Raw genomic sequence first — 7,692 nt, 5'->3', positions numbered from 1 at the left:
TTTTTGCTCGCAGCGGCAGTCATTGCTGTTGTCGTCGTTTGTGATTGGGATTGTGGTCAGAGTTTTTTTTTTTGATAAATAAATGTGAATGTGACTGTGGCTATTGCTGCGGCTTGATTTTTAGCTGTTCTGCTGCTCCAATCGGCCCCTCACTAGCCAACCATACAAAGTTTACTGAATATGACGTAGTTGGAGACGATTTGCTTAAGCTTTTTGCTGCTGGCTCATTCGTACGACAGTTTTTGTAGTCACATGGCACGGAAGACCGGTCGTCCATTACTCTACTGCCAGTAGTTACTCCAGTGGCTTGTGACTCGCCGACTCGCCTGTTCTACATTATAAGGACGGTGTTTACGCAACTCAACCACCAACTGGCGACCATATTGTCTATGAGACATACCAACAAAACGGAGTAGTTCAATTACAATAAAAATAAAATGTAATAGTAAAAAGTATCGACAATAGATGTGTTGGTTTTGCCGTCGCTCTGTACGTAACAAAGTCATACGAACAGATATACAGATGCAAGGTAGACAGGCAGACACAACACGGTACGGCATTTACGGTAACGAAACGTTGTTCGCATGATGTGGCGTGGCGTCTAAAATGGATGTGTTTTGCCGTCGCTAAAACGAAAACATAAATAAATACTCATTTGAATTGAAGTTATATTGGATTTATTATACTGCTTAGTGAAAATGTGTATATTTTGTTTTCTTTTAATTAAACTGATGAGTTCACAGTTCTGAAATGAATATAATAATTTAAGTGAATATGTAAGCAAATAAAATTAAAAAAATATCGACGAACTTTTCAGAAACCATTTTATTGGATACATCTATTGAATGTGCGTAAAAAAAAAAAAACAAATACAATAAAAATATGAGTAAAATAAATTTTTGTTGGAAGTGATCCATCGCTCGCATCATCAATGTCAAAAATATTGAGCCCAGAAAAAGTCACTAAAACCACCCGATAGCAAAACCAAGCCTATTTACAAGGGTTCTGAAGCAAACACACTCCTTACCACTGATCTACTATATAAAGAATGCCAATCATAATTCTAGCGACTATTGCAGTGGAAGCGTATTTTTTACCCCTACCTCTCTCTTTCCACCCCTCTGCCTTCGGAAACCGCATACTGCGCAACCTGCGCCAATGACGGCGCTCTTTTTGTCCTCGCCATATTCTCATTATAAACGTCGTCTTTGTCATTACCCTAGAATTTTTTTTTACAATCCCAATGTTGTCGCTACTCTTTATTAAAGAAGTGTTGGGATGCAAGTTTTTATTCGTTTTGTTCACTGTATTTTCTGCTGCTGTGCTGCCACCGTCACTGTCACTGTCGCTGTCGCAGTTGTCGCGTTGGTATTTTTATTTAGCTTTTTTATTTTGTATTCTCTCTTCGTAATTTTGTCGTCGAGTGTCATTGGTTGAGTCGCAATTGGAACTATGCTGTGTTGTTGTTGGGTCTTAGTAGGTGTATAAATGGTAGAGTGCTTTGGTTTGGCGGGTGTTGGGTGTTATATGTATATTTGAGCTTTGTGAGTGAGTGACGGTGGTTTACATACGGGTGTGTATGTAGTCAAGAGTGTATAATCAGTAGAGCTGTGCGAATGCGAGCAATTATGTAGTATGCATGTAATTTGGGTATGGATACATCCATATGTACACCAGTAACTGAATTCATACTTGTGTAGGTGCAATTATTAAACATGTGTGCGGGGGTTTGGCTGATTGTATGCTTGTGTTTGTGCATTAGTGTTGGAGAGTCCGGTCTGGTATTGCACAAAAGTCGCACAATTCAATGGCGACACAGCAACGACCCAACGACGAGGACAATAATTAGCGAAGACCACGAGAACGACTTATACGATAATGTTGCCGATTATCACTGCATGTTTTTCTGTGATTGTTGTTTTTGTTGACGGAGCCTGCTGGCAATTTTAGAGGTTCACTTCCACCAACGGCTGTGGTTCGCAGGTTTCTGTAAAAATTTTAATTTGATGAAAAAAAAAAACTAATTAAATGGAAAAAATATAAAAATAATATGAATGAATATACATATGCAAATATATCCCATATGTATGTACATAAGTGAGAGAAGTGTGCTTATTAAAAACGATTGCTAGTCATTACTAATTTTTCTTATTCGTTTTTGTAGTGATTTTGGATGTAATCGAATTCGTGAACTAAATTAAAAAACAAAAAATTATAAAACGCACAAAAAAAATTGTTTTTAAATATATATACATACTTAATATAGTATGTACATATGTATATGTGGCTATGTAAATAATTAAATCTACATCGACGGATTGCTAGTTGTTGTTAAAACAACAATGCACATAAATATGTAAACCGAATTAAAAATAGAAACAAAAAGTGCAAATTTAATTGTATGAATTCAAAATTAACTTCGTACAATTAAAAATTTTTAAATCAACAGATGATAAGAATTTTGCAATAAACTTGATTTTTTTCAAGTTACACAAAAATTGGCGAACTGGAAAAAAACTTGTCGTTGTAGTTGCAGTAATATTTGCGGTATAAATTTGGTGAATTTCATTATATTAGGTAAGTTTCGAATATTGAATTCTTTCTACCTACTATCTACATAAAAACACATGACTAATATAACCAAAAACCAAGAAAATTGCAATTGCATGAAAAACTGCCGATCTTTTAACTGAAACGGCGATAAAACTACAGCTGAAATCATTTCTGGTGTTTTCTTTTCTGAAAACAATGTCGCCCTGTTGTTTCTTCTCGGCTCTCTCGGGAGATTATACATACATATATTCATTTCACAAAATATTTTCCACTGAACAAGGAAAGGGGTACCATTACCTTCAAGTTGTGCCATTTTGCATAGTGCCTAGTTCAAAAGTTAGAATTTAAGAGTGCTACATTTTTTTCTGAAAGGAAAACGCCGTAAGTTTCGCATGGTTTACAACATAAAAGAACTGAAGAGAACAAGTTCTTTATCAATGTTGATGATTTCTGATGATGATGAAATTAAACATTTTATTTTTTTTAGTAAAATTTTGATCCCTTATTGCGAGTATCGATGAGCAATTGAATCGACTTTTTGTCAGTGGAGTCTTTCACATTTAACTATTTCTATTGTCCAAATGTGCACCCCGGTTCGACCACTTACCTCATTAGGCTTTTTTTTATTTCTCTATCTTATTTTAAATGTTGTGTTTTCTTAACTAATTCTTACTTTCTTTGTGTTCGTTGCTCGTTGCATTGAGTATTGGCAGATGTGAACAGTGAGCCGCGGTTGTTTGTTGGTAGCGTGATCCGCTTTTCACACCGAACATCCTGGGTTCACGTCCCGGTCGAAGCAACATCCAAATTTTATTTATTTTTTTGTTGGGATTTTGACTACATAATTTTTGTGTGTGTATATATTGCAAAATCTCTCAGAAATACTTGTTTTGCTTCAGTGTAATATATTTGTTGGATTAACGAGAATGTGTTCAAGAGTAATTGATTACCATATGTATTCGAAAATCAATAACAAGGATAACGGCGAACGATATACCTCCGAGGAAATTGAGGTCAAGTTTCTGTATTCAATCGAAATATATACACGTTTTGCTGCGGTTTCAAACGGCAGAAGTAGGCCAGAACACTTGCTCTAGCCAAAATATTTGTAGGAAAATTCCGAACTGTTAAAGAAATATGAGAAGTGATACGCGCAAAGAAATACCGTGTTATTTAAACGATTTCAAGATCTAATAAATCATGTAGAAATCCGATGCTATTATAGGTTTGGTTAAAAAAAAAGTGTCTAAAACAATACACAGCTCAAAACTTTAACGTTATTATGTTATTCAAAATGACACCAAGAGGTATTTCTACCGGTATTCGGCATTCGCCAACAAGTAGTAGGAGCTTTTGACTTGTTGAATTTTTTTATAAGACTTTTTTGTTTGTAATTGGGAGAAATATATGTTTGATACGAAAGTAATTATTTAATTTTCTATTAATTAAATCCACGAAGGTGGATGGATCCCGATTTCAGACAAACTAATAAACAAAAAATAAATAATAAAAATAAATAATAAACTTCTGACTGAGCACTGCCTTCTGGCGTCACATGGCTTTAAATTACGCTTGGTCAAGATAGCAGATGTACGAAGGGCTGGCTGGAGGAGGAAACGATCGAACACGTTTTGTTTTCGTGTCCTGCGATTGCTAGGCTTAGACTCCAGCTATTAGGAGTGATACAGCTGTCAGATCTAGAAGCAACACGTGGCTTAAGTCCTAGGATGCTTCTAGTATTTGCCAAGAGGACGGAGTTATTTTATAACATAGGTCTTGGTTTTTGATAGGTTTTTTCAGTTTGGTCGTTAAAACAAACTTCTGGCAACACTACGGACTCAATCAGTCTATGTGAGGTCCTCATGGACCGGCCAGTTCAACCTCACCTAACTTAATAAACACTTTTAGGATTATCTTGTAACTCAGGTGTCTAATATTCATTGATTGCTATCTAATAAGATTTCGGTATTTTCTTGGTATAGCATACATATAAAATTTATTGCTTTGTGAATGAAATTGTTCTCATTTCCCTTAGTAATAAAATTCAAGTTCATTCACATTTCTTTGTTATTCATTAACGATTGTAAAAAGACTTCTGCTTATGATTACCATGCAAAATTTGAGCTTTCTTCAGACATGCCAAACTTTTTAAACAACTTTTAAAGTATACGGATCTGTTCATCGAGGCTTACGAAAATTACGGTACCTCTACTCTGAATTTTGAAAAACCGATATCCGATTCCTAGCACTATTAGAAACCATCCAGTGACGAGTAAAAAATGCGCAATGCGCTCAGTACCCCCGTTTAAATTTTACCGATATCAACTTCGAAACATAGTTTCGGGCGCTAGAAAAATAGTTTCAGTCAAGGACAGTCATGAAATCGTGAGAATATTCCTCAAAGAAATATAACAAATATTTAACATATTAACTCTATATTAAAATTTTAAGAATTTTTAAAGATTGGTAGTGTAAAATATTTTTTACAAAAACAATTAGCGCGACTCTAAAAACACGTTTTTAAAAATAACAAAAAATTGTTTTTTTTTATCACAAAAAACAATAATTCGAAGTGATGAACACATTGAAGGGGCGCAGATGTATTTCTGAGGTATACTTTTTCTTAAGAATTTATGCGAGATGTAAGAAATATGTATTACGAATAGGCCTACAAATTCTAACTTATGCTTTTGTAAGACCCTACTGCAAAACGAAAACGTATTGGTCTTGGAATAATCTCCACGATCTTCACGATCTACATACCTCAACATGATTAACGAATTTTGTAAAATTGTAGATTTTAATAGCATAGATTGCGATTAAGACAAGATTAATATTAAATTATAGACGTTAAAATAAGTTACTGCCAATTGTCTCATCATGCGTCTAGTTTTTTCACTTGTAGAAGGTAATCGGCCGGATGTGCGCCATATTGGCCACCCACTATGTCAAAGCTCTGTCAACGTAATAAGAACACCATCTTGAACATCCTTTCAGCTGGTTTGACAGATAAGGATTCACACTAAGTGACGTGTCAGAACGTATTATTGAAACGGCACAGCTGCATTACTTTTCAGAAAGCGCTCTTCATACAAATCATTTTTACTGAACAACTTCCAGCACGTCTGACTTCTTTTCCAATTGCTATTTAATCAACTTGTACAACTTCCGTGCCCAAGAAGATATTATTCGTTATAAAAAGCATAAACTCCACAACAACGTGATGGCCCATAAGCTTCTTTCTGTGGTTATTTGCAAATTATTATGTTGTTCAGTATAATAACCGTATTTTGGCGCGATCTGCTACTTTCAAATTTTTCCAACAAGTAAAATTAACAATTAAGTTAAAAACAATGAAATCTAAAAATTCATATTATGATTTTCCTAAACACTCCATACAGATTTAGATTCTTATGAATTACAATCCACAAGCATTTTTTTTTAATTAGCAGTTATATCTAAATAGTTCCTGCCTGCAGGGTTATTGCCTTCCACAATATTTCAAGTATGAAACTATAAAAATTATTTTATGAAATTCTTCGCGTTCCACACAACGACTTGCCTATTGTTAGAAAAAAACTGCTAAACAATTCTAACTATTTTTTTTTTTCGAAATGGTCCATCGAAAGAAACTGCAGTAATTAAATTGGTATTGCGTAAAATTTTTAGAATTTAATTATGTAATTACACGCCTTTCAAACATTTAACGCTCGATAAATTTTTACACACACACCGCGTGCATTTTCATTTATTATCTGCAATTTCGGAATGCAAAGCAGTAATAATTACAGTTATTGAATTAATTAGATCGAAACATATTGCATATCAATTAAGAAATGAAATTCTACAAATCAATTCATATCTGTGTGTGAGATTCGTGGGCGAAAGTTTCTATCAAGATAAAGAAGGTTGTACTATAAAAAATTCTCTAACCATTCAGTCGAAAGTTAAGACAATGAAATTCTGTATACAAAATATCGAAATCGGTCGTTTAAAATTTTGCTTCATAAAATCTGATCAATCAGTTGCATGGAATTTATTTTATATATGTATACTAGCAGACCCGGCAGACGATGTTCTGCCCTAAATTTGGCCTATCTGCATACATTTTATTAAGCTTTTTCCGTCTAACTCTGCCCTACCCCTCTACACTTTTTCCTAATCTTTTTATTCACTCCTCCCTCCGTCTTTTTCGCTTCATCTCCATCTTCGTCTCATTCTATCTGTTTCTCAGTCTCCTTCTCTCTTTTCTCTCCTCTCAAGTTTTTCTCCTTCTTCTTCATCCCTTATTGCCAGTCCCGGAGGGTGGTATGTATTTTGTTCTAGTCCCATTCCGAGTCTCAGTCCCAGTCCCAGTCCGTCTCTGGTATACTTCCCGGAAAAAGTAATCGTAAATACTAATATAGGCAAATTTATATACGAAATTTCAGCCAAATCGAATAGGACGTATGTAAATAAGTATGTGGGTATTATTAATTCTTGTCTTTATTTCGGCTTCGCATGCATATTTATCAGTTTTGCCAGGTTGATGCGACTAAATCGAATATCACAATGAACTTTAGAGATCTCAGAAACAGCTTACATTTGATGTCCATAATACACACATATTCTAAGGGTATCCGGGTCCATGTTTTGGCCTATATCTCGAGACCCTAGTCACTCAGCGGTGTAAAACTTACTCTGTACTAAAGCATACATCAACAGCTTCAGTTTGATAACCGACACCCTAGCCTCCCAGTTGTATGAAAATTATCCTGTACTATAGCACTCATCAGCAGCTTTCATTTGATATCCATATTGTATAAACACATTCTAGGGGTACCCGGGTCCACGTTTTGGGCTATATCTCGAGACCCTGGCCTCCCAGTTGTATGAAAATTAGCCTGTACTATAGCACTCATCAACAACTTTCATTTGACATCCATATTGTATAAACACATTCTAGGGGTATTTGGGTCCACGTTTTGGCCTATATATCGAGACCCTAGTCACCCAGGGGTATGAAAATTATCCTGTAATATAGCACTCATCAACAGCTTTCATTTGACATCCATATTATATAAACACATTCTAGGGGTACCCGGGCCCACGTTTTAATCTCAAGACCCTAGACAGGTAGCGAAAAAAAAGGTAGATGTT

General features: G+C 35.1%; 1 protein-coding gene across 1 annotated transcript in view; it reads left to right on the top strand.

Moving 5' to 3' along the window:
- The first annotated feature begins 288 nt into the window (after nucleotides 1-288).
- The window catches only part of disco-r (disco-related), a 77,653-nt gene continuing 70,249 nt past the window's right edge, over nucleotides 289-7,692 (top strand). The window contains exons 1-2 of the mRNA XM_067778408.1: nucleotides 289-565; nucleotides 2,165-2,577. The gene's annotated coding sequence lies outside the window, so the exon portion shown is untranslated. The remainder of the gene's footprint in view (nucleotides 566-2,164; nucleotides 2,578-7,692) is intronic.

The sequence above is a fragment of the Eurosta solidaginis genome, chromosome 4, assembly GCF_040869045.1.
Source record: "Eurosta solidaginis isolate ZX-2024a chromosome 4, ASM4086904v1, whole genome shotgun sequence".
Taxonomy (NCBI): domain Eukaryota; kingdom Metazoa; phylum Arthropoda; class Insecta; order Diptera; family Tephritidae; genus Eurosta; species Eurosta solidaginis.
The sequence above is the reverse complement of the archived record's forward strand: the minus strand, read 5'-3'. Positions and strand labels throughout refer to the sequence as shown.